Source organism: Sciurus carolinensis, chromosome 8 (assembly GCF_902686445.1).
Source record: "Sciurus carolinensis chromosome 8, mSciCar1.2, whole genome shotgun sequence".
Lineage (NCBI taxonomy): Eukaryota > Metazoa > Chordata > Mammalia > Rodentia > Sciuridae > Sciurus > Sciurus carolinensis.
In genome coordinates, this window is record NC_062220.1 from 62,930,940 (window position 1) to 62,947,212 (window position 16,273).

Below are 16,273 nucleotides of genomic sequence, written 5' to 3' on the forward strand. Positions count from 1 at the left end.
ATTTTATTTCTCCTCTTAAAACCTCCTGTGGTTCTCCCCTGGCCTCTAACATTCACAAGGCTCAATCTGACATCCAAATCCTTCATTGCCTGGTCCATACCAATCTTGTTAGCTTCATCTTACATCATTCATTGCATTTCATCACTTCATTCATTCTTCATTCTACCAATATTCATTGAGCAACTACCATGTTTCAGACACCATTAGCAGTTCTGTGATACAGCAGTGAGCAAAAGATGAAAAATATTTGTCTTTGTGAAACTTAATTTCTCCTAGCAGCACAAAACAGTTATTGCATCTGTCTTTGTTATTGAAAATTATTTCTTCTTACCAGAAAAAAAAATCCCTTTCCTTCTATGTTTTTTGACAAACTCCTGTTTATCCTTGTGAATTCAGGTCAGGTGTTACTTCTTCCTGGAAGACTATTCCAACTTCCCTCATATCCCCAGGAAGCCCTCATTTCTTCAGGTCAAAGTTCATTAAGTGATATTATTGGCATTTCCATTATACCTCTTCAAAATTTCTCAGAAGACTCCCACAGAGGCATATTATGCCTTCTAGACTGGGAGATACCTGACCCTTTAAAAATTGTAAATGGGGCAGTAGCCCAGTCCACCCTATATGCACTGGTCAGTGGATCTCTGGTTGTTAGGAATCCACACAACAAGGATCTGGTCTAGTTGAGAGGACAACTTACTGCTCCAAACAGCCTTGCTCATATATCTTGTGAAACATGAATGGATTTAGTTTAGTGTTCTTGCATTATACAGCTATGCTATTAGCCTAATTGTAATATAATTCTCAAAATGGATACAAGTCCAGCAGTACAATTATCCTTTACTTTTAGTCCCTATTTGTCCCTAAACATTCTTTTAGTAGAAGACATGAGATATATTACATTCATGTCTACATCTGTACCTTTTAATGTTTAGTAAATAGTTTTTGGCTATTTTCTCCTCTCAGAAAAGCCTCTTAAATTCGTGAGTTTCCTTGCCAATTTGGTTCAAAGCTTCACACTTTCCAACAATAAACCTTAAAATGTATGTATCCTTTTCCTTTCTTTTATTATTCCTCATGGATTTTTTTTCCTTGTGGATGATCTTCCAGCAATGGTTCCTGATTCAAGGCTATTCCTCCCCTATATACCAGGGGTGCATTTCTAACTGTACAGGGTCATTTGGGGATTGTATTATGGGAAAAGGACTTCAGGATCTGATTTTGAAATAAAACTCTGTTTTAAAAATGTTAGGGGCTTGGGCTGTGACTCAGTGGTAGAGCGCTTGCCTGGCATGTGTGAGGCACTGAGTTTGATTCTCAGCATCACATAAAAATAAATAAATAAATAAAATGAAGGTATCGTTTCCACCTACAACTAAAATAAAATATTACTAAATAAATAAATAAAAAGAATTTTGTTGCAGGCTCAAAAGGAGGCAGGTGCTTGTCAGGAGCTGGACTTGCCACACCCTGGGTTCTCAACACATCCCAATGACAAGCATGCCTCCGCCTCCAGACCCTTTGAAGACCTCCTTCATGTCTGACAAGGGGAAAGGATGAAGTAAGGGAAAGAGAACTTTCATACCTTGTCACGATAAGGTAGCAAACTTGAGAGAGGCCTTTTGAAGAGACCTCCAGGACCTTACAGTAGAAAAAGTCACCATATCTGTCCAGTAAACTTGTTCGGATACAGAAAAAGTGTTACCATGCTTGTCTGGTAGAATAAAGCATAAAAATTCTGGCAACTGTAGTTTTAACCTCAAGACTGCAAAACTTGAATTTCTATTTATTATAATTTTTTCAAGGCTGTTTTTCTTATTCAACTATTATTATTACCAGGTTCTTACTGGCATTGAATGTCCAGGGATCAGGAATGAGAAAATACTCTGCTTTTGAGGACAAGTACACATCCGAAAGAGGTTCCATCCAAAATTCTCAGAAGCAGCATCTCCGTTTAGACATATTCTCACTCTTCCCCACAGCCAGGGAGTTCTCTGGTCTTTTCGTCTTAGATCTTCTCTTCTGCTGTTGGCAAAGCTTGCCAAACCTTCTCAGTTTACCTGGTAGCAGCATTACACTCCTCAGGCTCCTCAAGGTGTGGTGGTCCACCATCCTCATTATCCGGGAAATCAGTTTTACATCCTACCTCAGATTAACTGAGTCATATTCTGAATTTTAGCATCTAACACATGACTCATATTCAAATGCAAATCTGCATATTTTAGCACACAGTTTGGTCTGTTGAATGGTTGATCCTGGCCTCCTAGAGTTCATGGGATAGATAGGTACCAAATTAACAAAGACCTCCCCCAAAGCTCCTAAGAACGCTTCCTGCAGGAGTTTATGAAAACCATTTAATGGATGCTTTCAAGCCATGTGTTGAAGAATTTCCTGGGAAGACACAGAGGAAAATCGTGAGTGAGGAAACTTCTGAGACAGTCAGTCACAGGGAAGAAAAGGCACACTTGTGGAATTTTCACAGAAACAAAAATCACAACTCAGAATCTGAACTGACATCAGAATAAAGAAACCAGGGTCTCTCAGTTGTTTTCCCTCTTTTCTAAGAAGAATGAATTATCCAAGCTACCCCTGAAAGTCTCAATTAATAAACAGTTCCTTTTTTATATATTTGTTTTTGCTTTTAATTTGTTCCTCCAGCAACTTGAAAAATTCTTGATTATAAACACATAGAGTGATGAATGGAAAATAAAAGCTTTAGTTCACATATGCAATGCAAACGTAGTTTATAAAAACAATTACATATGCCTTAAAAAGTACTAACAAAAGGAAGTTTTTTAACTTATATCCACCTCTTGTGAAATACTTAAACAACATGATTTGTAACAGAGAAATAAAACCATATTCCTGAAGGAAGTGACCAGAGATTGTGCTTATCACTCCTGCCCATTAAAAAGGTTTTATGCTATGAAAGTAACAGTATACCACACAGTTAGCCTTTCGATGATTGCTGATATATCATAAGACTACCATTGTACTCTGCTTCTAAAATATTGGAAAGTGCCTTAATGTCATTCAGACAGGGCTCTGTGAGTGTTGGGAAGCTCAACTGCTCTTCCTCATCAAGCGTGATGAGCTGAGCACAGGGTTTGGTCTAATTAGTTCCAGTGCTATTCCCCCAAGTGATACTTGAAGGCATTCTTTAACTTCAGAAATTAATAAGGACAAAAAAAGAGAATGTGTTGATTCAAATATATGCAGCTTATCAATGTTTAATCCAGGCACATTAAACATAACCATCGTCAAAGGATGGTTTTTCTGTGGATCACCAGCACCTGCTTACTAGGCATTGATGAATCCCTTGGCTGAAAATGGGTGTCCTCAGAATCTGCATATGGCTCCTCAGCTTTCATCTGACACCCTTCTTCCCACTTCTGCCGGCATGTGTGTACTCTCTCTGATGAAGTTGCAGTGGCTAGTGTTTATGTTCCCATCTTTGATTGAAGATCTTTGTACAATAGATTTATTCTTAATGAGACTCCTTCCTACAAGTCACCTGGTTTATGTCTCCAAAATGTAAAATGCAAAAACATTCTATTCCCCCTTGGAAGAGTGATCCAGAGCTGTTAATGGCAGACTCAGTGTCCTAGCAGGAATATGGGGTGCCTCTCCTCCATCTAGCACAATGCCACATCAGAGTGCTGGGTTATTTGACACGAAGTTCAGCCTGTTTGTTCACAATCCATACAAAGCTCAGTCTCTAATTTCTTCATCTAAATTGAGAGAAACCTACCACAAAGCCTGGTTTCATGTCATCATGATTGCATTGGGAACTAACAGGTATAGATCTTAGGAGAATAGGCTCTGAGTTCACATCTTAGTCCTGACTTGACCTATGATATCTTTAACACGTTCCTTAGGATCTCCAAGCCTCAGTTTTCTTACCTGTAAAATGTAGCTACTTTCATGACCACTGTAAGAATTAAACAAGAGAATCCATGCAGAGCACTTAGCAAGGTACCTCATGCAAGGAGACACTAAATAAATCTCAGCAAGTGTTAGAAGTTAGAGCAAAGTTCCCAGTCACTGAGGGTCTTGCAGGCTATCCACATTTCTTCCCTTGCTCTATTCCTTTCCTTTTGAGTTTGGGAATAACTCACACAATGTAGGTAATTTTGGGTCTGCAAATCAGAAACTGCCAGACCTATTCTATTCAGATGGAGTCATATTCCAGCCTCAATTGATTTGCATTAGCCAAAAGGCCCCCTGTGGGCAGAGCATTCCAGATGGTCTCTTCTTCCTAAAAAATGCTGTTTTATAATCTGTTGTATTAGGTAAATAAGGTTATACAAGAAATAAGTTATATATGGCCTTCAGAATGATGCTGTGCACTCATAATGAAAGAACTCATTTCTCCTGAACTTTCTGTGGATTACAAAGGCCTCAACTGCAGAGGTTTTCATTTGGGGCAGAAACATGAAGATTATTTCTTGTTTACATTTTAGTCTCATACACATTTTGTTTATGAGGTGTCTGAGTTTCTTTCCTTCTCTGTGAATGTGTTTCTATTTTTACTGAGTTTAGTAAAGATTTGCCATGTCATCTGATATTCTGAATAATAGGTATTTTAAATGAAAACTAAGAAATTCTGAGTTTTAATTTTCTGCATCTAAAGAGATCCTACAATGTTGATTTAAAGTATGGGATCCTAGCTACTGATGTCCCCACTTTTAGGTTGTCTGTCTTATAAAGTGGGTTCTAAGGACCTTGCTCTGTCACTGCCCCTTCTTAATAGAAACTTGGTCACTGATTTCCAAATACTAACTCAAAAGGTCAAAACATCATAGCCAGTCCAGACATGGTGATCCAGACCTATTTATCAATATCATTAAGGTCTTCAGAAACTCTACTTCACTAGGTTCAGAATTTATATTTTCTATAAACCCCCATCCCTAAGTAATTCTGATGCAGATGGGTTGTGGACTACACTTTTGGAAACAATTATCTAGGTCAGAGTTCAATAGACCATGGCTCCCCAGCCAAACTGAGTCTCCCATCTGCTTTTGTAGGGCTTGAGCTAAAAGTAGGTATCACATTTTTAAATGTTTTAAAATATCAAAAGAAGAATGCTGTTTTGTGACATATAAAAAGAATATGAAATTCAAATTTACAGTGTTCATAAGATTTTATTGACACACAGCCACACGATGGTGTGGGTATGGTCTATGGTGCTTCCATAACGCAATAGAGGAGTTGAGCAGCTACAACAGAGATCCTCTAGCCTGAAAAGCCTGGAATGCTATTTGTCTGCCCCGTTACAGAAAAAAAATTGCCAGTCTCTGACCTTCATATTTACAATGACCAGTGATGTTCCTTTCTAAGGGTACCTGAGTAAGAAGTTGGTTTGGGGCTTCTTTTTCCCACCTTCCCCAGGTGACCGAGGAGGATTGTCCAGGCTTTCTACACAGTGTAAAGGGGGAAATTGTATCTTTTTTTCCATTCATGCCTGTAAGGAATGCATCATTTCATTAAGAATGTGAAGTTTGTGCACAGGAAATAACCAGGAAGCATTGAAAGGGCAGTGGACTTATTGAAAGTATAAATTTTTTGATGCAAATAGAAGCGAGGAGTATTAAAAAAAAATTACCTGAGGGTGAGATGAAATATGAACAAAGATTTAAGATTATAAAGGTAGAGAAAGGGAAAGGACTTCCCACATGGAGTAGTTTTGTAATCCTTGAGAACTTAGGGCTAAGAAGGCCCCAGGCCAGTTAAAGAAATTTCTAGAAGAAGAGAACCCCAATGAAAGTTCACACTGGGAAGTAATCAGAGACAATACAGGGTAATTAAAATAGGGACAGATCTGGTGGGCCAAACTTATTCTAATGACAAATGATGAACAATGTAAGTGCTTTATCCACATAGGATGACTTGGGCAACAATAGGGAATCAGATTCAAAACAAGGGAAAAAAATTAATCTAAGAAGTCTATTTTTATCTTTAAATGAATATTCAGGGAGTTATACTTTACAGCCCTTTTTATACCAACTGTACAAGAAAAGAATAGAAACACCAAACTTGTACAGAGGGATAGAAGCTTTAAATAGATGTATGTCCTAAACTTTTCTTAAAGATCTTTTAAGTCTCTTAAATGGTTCTGTCCCTCAAAATATCTATAATCAAACCAAAGTCTAACTTCAAAACCTGTGCTTATAATCATGCCTCTCCCGATCCTGCAAGCATTGACATTTACTTCTTATTTACAGAAGACTCAGTTCTGCAGTCCCACAGACTTATTTTATAAATAAGGAGTTTCACTGGTTTTCTCTGATCAAAGTATTGTTTTGACTACATTTAGCTAACAGTGTTTTCCTTGAGGCTATATGTATAAGCCTCAGAAAGGAATAAACACTTACATATATACCCATAAACAAGCTTATTTTATTGTCATTTTTATTTAGTTTCTATTCCTAATCATAAACAACTCTGGAATTCAGCTAGACTTGGCGGGAAGTAAGGAAAACATGGAACCCAAAGAACTTCAATGAGAGCACAAAAACTGTACTGCATTGTGAACAGATAGGATGGAGGGGTGCTGTCCTGAGCCACAGAAGGGACAGTGTGGTGGTTAAGAAAAAACACAGTTTGGATGCCCTGGAGTTGTTCACAGTTGGCCATGATGATCTTCTTGCTGCTTTTGCCATTTCTGGACCCACAGCACTCCGTGACTTCCACAATGTTCATGACCTCTTTCACCTTCCCAAGGACCACCAGCTTACCATCCAAGCACTCAGTCTTGGGAACCATTTGTGTTTGGTTCAGCATCTGTCATGGGCCAGATGCCAGGGTCAGTGTGATTCATGATGAAGTTTTCACCACCAAATTTCTCCCCATAGATGGACTTGCTTGCCACCAGTGCCATTATGGCAATTGAAACCACCACCCTGACACATAAATCCTGGATTGATTCTGTGAAAGCAGGAACTCTTGTAACCAAATCCTTTCTCTCCTATGCTCAGATCATTAAAGTTTTCTGGTTTTTGTTGTTGTGGTGGTTGTTGTTCTTGTGGTTTGGAAGTTTGCCTACAAATAACTGGAAGGAAATATAGCCAAATATCCTTGCCACTGACAGTGATGTTGAAGAACACAGTGGAGTTGACCATGGCTGAGTGCAGGCAGCTCTGGGTGACAGCAGCATCCATAAAGCAACACGCCTTTTAAAGTTGTTTCACCTGGCAGAAAAAGGTATTTGCCTCAAAACTTTACAGTGACAGCTCTTCAGAGGCAGACTGTGATAATACACAGCAATTTCAAAGAGGAAGGAAATTTTTAATGGTAGGAGGCTTTCCCATAGAGAGAGAAAATTATTCAAGTTGGTCTTTGGCCAGAATATCTGAGTTAACTGAAAAAGGTCTCATTCACTGCCAGGGGCATCAGACAACTAATGAGCATGGATGTGAAGTCCCAACTCCAAATTGGTTTCAAGGCTCAGAAATAAGGTTGGAATAAGAACAGCAGTGCCTTGTTTTTTGTCTATAACCAATTAATTTACCTATCATACCGAGGTCTCATACAAGAGAAGTTTTCACTGCCCCATTTTAAAATACATTACAAATGTGGTTGTTCCTGCTATACAGTTAAACTCTAAAAATGCCTGGGGCCCAAGCAGGGCCTCTGCACAACTATAGGAGACACCATTCACACAGAATCTATGTCCTAGCCCCATAAGAGTCACTCAGAGTGTGGCCTAGGGGCTGCAGTCCAGAAATTGTTGTCACTGGTGCTCAAAAAAAAAAAAAGTAAGAAACTGAGATGAAGCATTGAACACTATCACCACGAACCAATATGAGTAATTATATGTCTGCTGAATAAATAATTTTTAATTGGGGGCTTAAATTTTTCTTTTAATTTTTAAATAATTTTTATAAAAGTGCCGACTGATTATGGATTGAAACAAAAAAATTTAACTCTTCTTTTGCTAGAGATAGTTTGAGAAGCACTGTGTTATCTCCGACCAGCCCCCTGGAGTTGGACAACGGGGCTCCCAGTACAAAGAATTGTAGAAATGGAGATCTACCATTGGATGCTCATAGAACTTGAGAAGAATTTCAATTCTATGAATATTTTAATCACTCAAAAGTGGACTATGGTTAAATGGAGCCTTTCCCCAGATCACTGCCTGGATTGGGATATTCAGAAATTGGTCTCTCTTCATAAATTAGTCAGTTTTCATAAAATATGAACTTTTCAAGCAGTCCTACCCCAACCAATATTCAGGCTGTCTTGCTTTCACTATTCTTTCTCTAATAAATGTCTAAAATAGCTCTGTTTCTAAAGCTCTAAAGTGTGCTGAGATGTGAACACTTGGGAGTCAGATACACAGTAAGCGCTCATAAGAACTTTAATGTGTAAGTTTCGACAAATACTAAGGAAATTAAGTGTGTAAAAGGCCTTCGCCAGTCATCTTGTTTGATCCTGTTGTTGATAAACGAGCAGAGGCACAGAGTTCCTAGAGACAGGCTGAGAGGCAAGCCTGAATGAACGAAAACTTGACATCTCGAAAATAAGGAGGTTAGAATTCAAACTGAAAGACTATTGCAACCTGGCAACTCTTTCTGGTGAGTAGTCAGCCTTGGGACTCAGGAGTTGTGAAGTATCTTAAAAAAGGGACTCTGGGGAAGCAGTGCTCAGAAGCACAGCCCATGGGGAATTTGCTTCCAGGATTCCTGCTGGGTCTGCAACTGCTGAGCCCTTTCTGAGGAGCTAGAGGGTGGAGGGAAGGTCATCCAGTCTTGGAGGGCCTGTTATTCTCCTGGGGATTGCAGACTGGGGACCAGAGAACATGTGAAGAGCCCTGTATCTTCAGTGACTTAGGCTAAGTGATGACTGGTACAGAAGTTGATTTCCAGAAATCTTACTCACCATGAGACCTTTCCTCAGGAACGATGACTCTTGAAAGGCACATAGGAAAACTATGTTAATTATTTATTGATATCTTTCCTCCAAAAAAAAAAAATTCTTATTTGGTGAACTAAAGTCAGGAAGAGCATTTATGACTAATTCAAAAATATAAATAATTATGAAGAAGAATGAGTGAAGATCCTTCTCTCTGGCCCACACAACCAAATGACTCACCTTACAAGTCACGCAGGGGTTAAAACTTCCCTTTTAACTCTTCCAAGAAAAGCATAATAATTTTTCTTCCTGCATAAACTCCGCCCTGTTCATTGTTCCCATATCTCAAAACTTAGATGCAGCAGATTGGTCTAAAACTACAAAAATACTAACTGAACAAATTTGTGTTTACAGTGAGATCCATGTTCTTTGTAGCTATTGAGAACATGGAACTCTTACAGTAGTAATACCTGCCTTTGGCTCACGCAGCCCAGGACTTATGTGATGTTAGTCAGAGGAACGATAAATGTCCAAGAGAGTAATTGTTTCTGCAAGTCAATTATAGTGACTCTTTATAAGCTTAAAAGATGTGGGAGAAGTTTTATTTTTAAAGGATCCTAGTGCCCAGAGAAAGCAGAGACCTTAATAAGAATAGACCTAATAATAGTGATGAATGAAACAGTATTATGTTATATTCATCTAGTCCCTTTCCAGTTTGGGGTTCAGAAATGCACAAGTTCTACTCTAGGCTCCTGCCAGCTTCCGTACCATAAATCTCTCTGTTTTCATTATAATAGAAAAAGATGGGGGCAATATAAAATACTGCCATAAATCATTGAAAAAAGATTTGTGGCCATAAGACTAAATGGCTTTGGTGAAGTAAATGACCCTGTTAGGTCCTTATCAACATTTTTAATGATGATCTTAGATTATTTAGCAAGTTTATTGATAACTTGGTATTTTTAAAAATTGTTGCTTGCTATTTCTTTAAACTGTTTGATAATATAGTTCCTTTGTCAGTATCTCTTTAAAATCCCAGAACTTTTGAAGTAGTTATATCCCCTCTTCTAAATTGACTGTTGTCACCATTATTTATGACTTCCCTCTTTAAGAGAACTTTTAGAATACAATTCCTCTTCCCAGAAATCTCAAGCTCAGAGTTGACTCAAAAAGAAGAGGAAGGAAAAAAAAAGAGCCTGTCTCTGAATGGTTCTTCACACTTATGGGTTAAGTATGTGAGAGCACTTTCTTTTTAGTGCAGAAAGCTTTTGAAAGTGGAGAGCATTTTAAGAAAGGTGAAAGAACAAATGGTCTAGGGAACAGAGTGGGGAAACATACATGTTTTTCTGATCTTCCTAAAAGGAAGAATGATTTAATAGAAAGAAAATACCCTCAAACACAAGTGTCATGAAAGACTGAACACTCAAAGTCCTAAGAGATGAAAACCCCAATGTAACACCTGCACATCTCAGAATTGCTGTGTAGCAACCAGAGGGGAGAGAGGTCCAGCCGTGTCACCTCCTTGACTATCCAGGTGATAGTTAGGCTGTTTATGATCCACAGAAAGATTGGCAGTGGTGTTGTTTAAAGTGCCTGCCTACGTCTCTGTTTCAGGAGGTTGACTCTTTTTCTTCTGATTATTTCCTGATTATTTCTTCACCCCCGGGTAAGTCTTATGGCTTGGGTTTGATTTTTTTTTTCTTTTTATTTGCAAATACTATTAATTCAGTGTTAATTATTTGGATTTCCTTATGGTTTGAGGAATATCTGCATTTGGGGTATCAATTTCCATGTAATTAGGGAATTTCTCTTTTCTTCCTTTTTGTTGTTAGTTCATGAAGTGTCCTGCAAGGAAACAAGCCCCATGTAACAAGAATATCCAGTGGCAAAGCTGGGACTGCAAGGCACACTGGTGTTGATTTTTCTGTAGTAGTCACATTAGTCATTTTCAAAACCAAACAGTGGCTAAGAGTATTGGGTTCAAAACTAGACTTAAGGTACTAGCTCTATCTCTCTGTAACTATGTGACTGGGGGTAAGTAACTTTTTATTTCTCTGAATCCTCAGTTACTTCATTTATAAGGATGCCAAAAGAACTTACCTTACAGGATTGTTGAGAAGATTAAATAGCATAACATGAAGTGCTCAATAGAGTAAGGACTCAGGAAATGTGACTTATTTGTAGTTTTCCATTTTTCCTTGTTTTGTGTTATTTCTCTCCATAAAGCTAGCAAAATTGGTAAGCTAAGAAACTTACTGATAGATTGTGTACATGAATTGAAACAGCTGCTGCACACAAAAAGAAATCAACACAATTTTTTGCCATTCCATAAAGCATGGTGTATTTGACTGAAACCATCCAGGATTGAGGCATATTTCAGGAAAATACACTTATGTAAATGGATAGAGGATATACATAACCAAGAGATGAAACCCAGCATGAACCTCTGACCTCTCCTAAGTGTCCAGGGCTTTTATAAGAGCTGTGTTTTGCACATTTGTTATTTTTAGATTTATATGTGTCACCATAATCATATTCTATTGTCTGCATCTTCTGGAAGATAGATTATTAGTAATACAGATTTCCCTAAATCTTTATGATTATCAGATTATTTAATTTCCTTTTTAACTCTTTCTGTATAGTGCTCTTATTTCACCTTTTGATCATGATTTTGGCCACTCTCACCTCCTTACAACATCAGGCTATGCAACCATCTTTTTGTTCCAGACAATGAATTCCATGTAGTTCTCTCAACAGTTCTGAAATCTTGCAACCTAAGTTAATTTGAAACAATAAGTCCTTTGATGGTTTTCAAATAGAGACAAAGAAGCACCTGGGGCATATTGGTGCTTTGTGAGTAAATGAGGAAATTGAGTGAGAGGTGAAGTAGGGTTATAGATAGGCCACACGGTGACCAGTCAGCCTGATGAGCAACCTATGGGAAAGGCCAGAATAGATTAGCAAAGGAAAAAAATCAAGGGCCTGTGGAACTTATCTTGGGAATTTAAATCTGATGGAGTCATTGATGGGAAAGAGGAGATTTCTGCTCAGAGTTCATGAGGTCAAGGTCAAGAACTGAGGAAGGCTTGTAAGGCAATCCATGAGATGCTGAAGATCCCAGAAGTGACTGGCAACATATCACAGAGACCCAGGAAGAAACACGCATCCCTAGGTGTAGTAGCCCTGAGAGGTACAGGGAGAAAACACAAGCTATGGATTACAACTTGGCACCTGCACCTTTTTGGCCAAGATTATAACGTAAACATCTATCAGTGACCCAAAGGATGCTTGGTACCCAGTCAAAGCTCAACAAAGGTCACCTTTCTAACATGGCAGGACAATAAGGGCACTGAATGGGGATCTTGCCTTAATTTTGTCAATAATTAGCAATGTGACCTCATGGTACATCATTAACGGGCTCACCTTCCACCTCTGTAAAAATGAAAGGGTTGGAGCAAATGTTTACTTTCGTCTACTCTAGTTCTATTGTTTTACAATCTCACTGTCAACTGACTTAAAGCTAATGTATGTCTTATGCCAAAACATAAACTGGTTTTCCTTTGTCATTGTCTTCCCTTAAAGGGAAATAGAGTACATTAGTCACACTAACAATGAAAATAATTCCTAAAAAGCAGACAAAATATCAAACTAGAGAAGCTTTTTCAGGATAAATAGCCCCAGTATGTATTTATTTTCGTAATATTCATTAAAGGCTTAAAAGCACACCTTAAATGCCTGTCACTTTGGTAGGCACTGGAGATTCAAAGACAAACAGGATATGACCTCTGCCCACAAGAAATTTATTAACCTAGTTAACCTAAGTGCCCCCACCTGTTCCTAGTACTATGATAAGGTGTAATCAGGATACCATGGGGGACACAGGCAGCATGGGTCACTTCTGCCAAAAAAGAAAGAGAGTGGTGAATCCATTCCACAGAGGAAGTGGCTCTGAAATTTCAAAAGAAGTATCTTTTTGCCAGACAGACAGGAGGGGGAAGGAGTTTCAGATATAACTGGGCATGACTGGGCAAAGATAAGTTGTCAAACATCTTGGATATTCTAAGAACTTCAGTGTAGGGGACAGAGGAAAGAAAGCTGTGAGGTGGGACTTTGAAAGAAGTGACACCAGAGCTGTAGGCAGGGTCAGACCATGGGGGAGAATGTATGATAAGGGGTTTGGACTCCATTCTTTAGCACATGGAACACCAGGGTAGACAAAAAGAGAAGTGGTGTTCCCCAATATGTGCCTTAAAAGATTTCTCTAGTAGCAATAGAAAGAATGGGTTGAGGAAACAAGATTAGAGGGATGTAGGGAGGAGTTAATTAAAAGTTTTTTATAGTATCACGGGCAAGAAGCTATGAGGTTCTGGGGTTCTGAATCAATACCAGGAGCCAGGTTGGAGAGGAGAGGCTGAGACAAGAGACATCAAGGATGGAAAATATGCAGGACTGACAGAATTTGGAGGCAGGGTGGAGAGGACAAATTTTGGGTGAACCCCATGTGTCTGGTTTGGGAGTCTTAGAGTTGCTAGAGCCATTTATAGGTTTGGGGACTATTGAAGGTAGAGCAAGTTTGGGGGGAAGAGATAATCAGTGTAGATATAACTAAACATCTGGACTTCACCTCAGGGGAAAGATGAGGCTGGTTTAAAAGGGAATTGGAAGTTTCCAGTAGTAGGAGAAATTCTGGAGATAAAATAATCTCACCCTGGTAGAATATGTCAGTGAAATGGGATAAAGGGGTGAGAACCAGAGTATCAGATTCAACAAAATAAAGTATTTCCATTTTCTTAGTTAGCTATGCAGATAACCCATGCAGGGTTCATGGTAGCCATTCGGTGAATATTCACTTAATGATGAATATAATAAATGAACGAGTAAGTGAATTACAGAGTGAGAAGTGAGAGACACTTGGAACTGAGAATAAGCAGTAGAGGTCAGGATTAGAAAGACAACTCTACAAATCATTCTCATGCAGACAGAAACTAAAGCCATGAAAGTGAAGGAGACCCCAAGGGAACATGTGTGAAGTGAGAAAATAGGGGCTTGGGAGTGAACCGTGATCTCATTAAAAAGGTAGACGTGCTCCTCTGTAGAACATTACTCATCATTAGTCAGAGCAGCCCAGTCAGCAGGAGCAGCAGTTAGAGACACGGTTTGACCTTCATCCATAACAGAAGGGAGATAATGTTCCACTTCCCCTTCATGTGGGAGGTAGATGAGGACAGAGGGGGCAGGCAGTGTCGCCGTGATGGAGCACCAGGTTCCGAATGGGCAGGAGAGAGAGGCCTGAGGGGCTATAATCCCCTGGCTCTGGCTGTAAAGTTTGGTTCTTGATTGGTTAATTCCATTTGGAGAAAAATCCCACTGATGCTATGTGTGTAATCTAAGGTGAGAATGATCCCAGAGCACTAATGGGGCTTCAGAAAGTGAACGAGACCCAAAATCCCTACGTGGTCCAAGCAACACAAAGCACTTTATTTATGGTATGTAGGTGACAGAAGGCAGCTCATTGTTTTTGAAATCCTACTTAGGTTTAGTCAGTGATGTTGCCAAAAATCTCCAGTCGTCCATCGTTTGTAGCTATCTGTCTTTTAAGTAATTTCAAATTGATGGAAAATTATTCAGAAATAAGCTAACAACTTAACTGAATTTAACGGAAAGATATTTATCTGAGGATTACTAAATGTTAATTGTTAACAGTAAATTCTGCCAGTGCCAGGTGTGGCCTCTGCCTTCCTGCTCTTCCTTAAGATTAAAATGCAAAGCAAGGTACTGCTTAGCTCAGAAGTCAACTAGTGAGATTAGGTACTGATTTACCTCCTTCTCTGAGAGACAAGATCACTTGTGATGCTCAAGCACATCTGGTAGCTAAGTTGTCAGCTCTGTGATGATTCAGCAGACACTGTGTCTGCATCTCTAAGTGAGGCATTGGTTGACAGGGAGGTCCCCTATGGCTCCAACCTGCTGTGAGCTTTTAATACATATATCAGGGCCCAACCACAGCATTATACATAATAACCACAGCGCGGCCATGGAGAACTTCCTTCATTCTGTCTTCTATGAAGCAGGATGATAAAATGATATTTTGGAACACTTTGGAGTGGTAGGGAGCTTAATTCTCTGCCTAAGCACATCTGGTTCCTTGGGTCCCTTGTGTCTGTCTGTCCTGTCTTTCTCACCCTTCCTCTCATCTATTTTGGGATTTCAGAGAGTCTCTGATCAAGTGTTAATTTTCCTTCCTAAATTGAACAGCATATTGAAATGATGTCCTCTTACAGAGATGTCTCAAAGAAGCCAGGACATAATAGGACAGGATGTGCCCAGCAATTCACCCTCCACATTACAGCCCCCACTGGGTCCCCAAGTGGTCACTTCTGCTGAATGTAAAAACTAAAAAGGAGCACACAAATAGATAACGCAAATCTATGTGCTGGGCCTGGAAGGTTTTAGGACAAGATCATTCAACAAATATTTATTGAGCACCCATTCTAGGCACTGTGCTATTAGTTATAGAATCAATCACAAACAAAAAATACTCATGGGCTAGGGATATAGCTCAGTTGGTAGAGTGCTTGCCTCGAGGCACAAGGCCATGGGTTCAATTCCCAGCACTGCCAAAAAAAAAAAAAAAAAAATATATATATATATATATATATATATATATATATATGTATACTCATAAGAGCAAGGAACGTTTAGATCCATGGGTTAAAGAAAAAGTCATCATAAGAAGTCTTCCCTTAAACCCAATTTAGCTTTGGCCTAGGGAGGTTAATATAAGGGGTTATATGGGTTGAATTATGTTCCCACCTCCACCCCCAACTAACTCCGCGTACCTCCCTGTGAACTCATTTGCAAAATAGGTAATTAGTGAAGAGGAGGTTGTATGGGAGTGGCTTGGGGCCCTCATTTAAGATGTCTAAAGTCTGTATAAGAAAGACTACATTTGGAGACAGATACGCACATGAGAAGAATTGCATGTGAAGATGAAGGCAGAGATCAAAATGATGTAGCAGAAGCCAAGGGACCCCAGAGGTTGTCCCTGAGCCACTAGAGGGTAGGAGTTAGGCCTGGAAAAGATTTCTCTGTAGCCCTCAGCACAAACCAACCCTATCAACACCTTGATGTCAGACTTCTAGCCCTGGAAACTAATACAGTAAGTTTCATTGTTTAAAACTAAAAATAAAATAAAGTACCTAAAAGAGAACTGAGCAGGTCTGAGAGAACTGAAGAAAGGTCTCAGATACTGAAAGTAAAGAGAGGAAAGCAGGTGGAAGCAAGGTGTCACAACAAGATGAGGCTAGATCCATGGATGGGGGACAGATTAAGGTTCTCTAAAGGTTTTCACTTTGTTCTTAGCAACACGGGGAAGCCGATTACAGGGTTTTAGGTAGAGAAGCGACATGATCAGATTTATGCT

At 39.2% G+C, this 16,273-nt stretch overlaps 1 protein-coding gene and 1 pseudogene across 9 annotated transcripts in view; one reads left to right on the top strand and one right to left on the bottom strand.

The window, feature by feature from the left end:
- Magi2 (membrane associated guanylate kinase, WW and PDZ domain containing 2) overlaps positions 1 to 16,273 on the top strand; it is a 1,289,418-nt gene that overhangs the window by 1,075,909 nt on the left and 197,236 nt on the right. The window lies entirely within an intron of this gene.
- On the bottom strand, positions 6,430 to 7,118 carry LOC124990466 (peptidyl-prolyl cis-trans isomerase A-like; annotated as a pseudogene).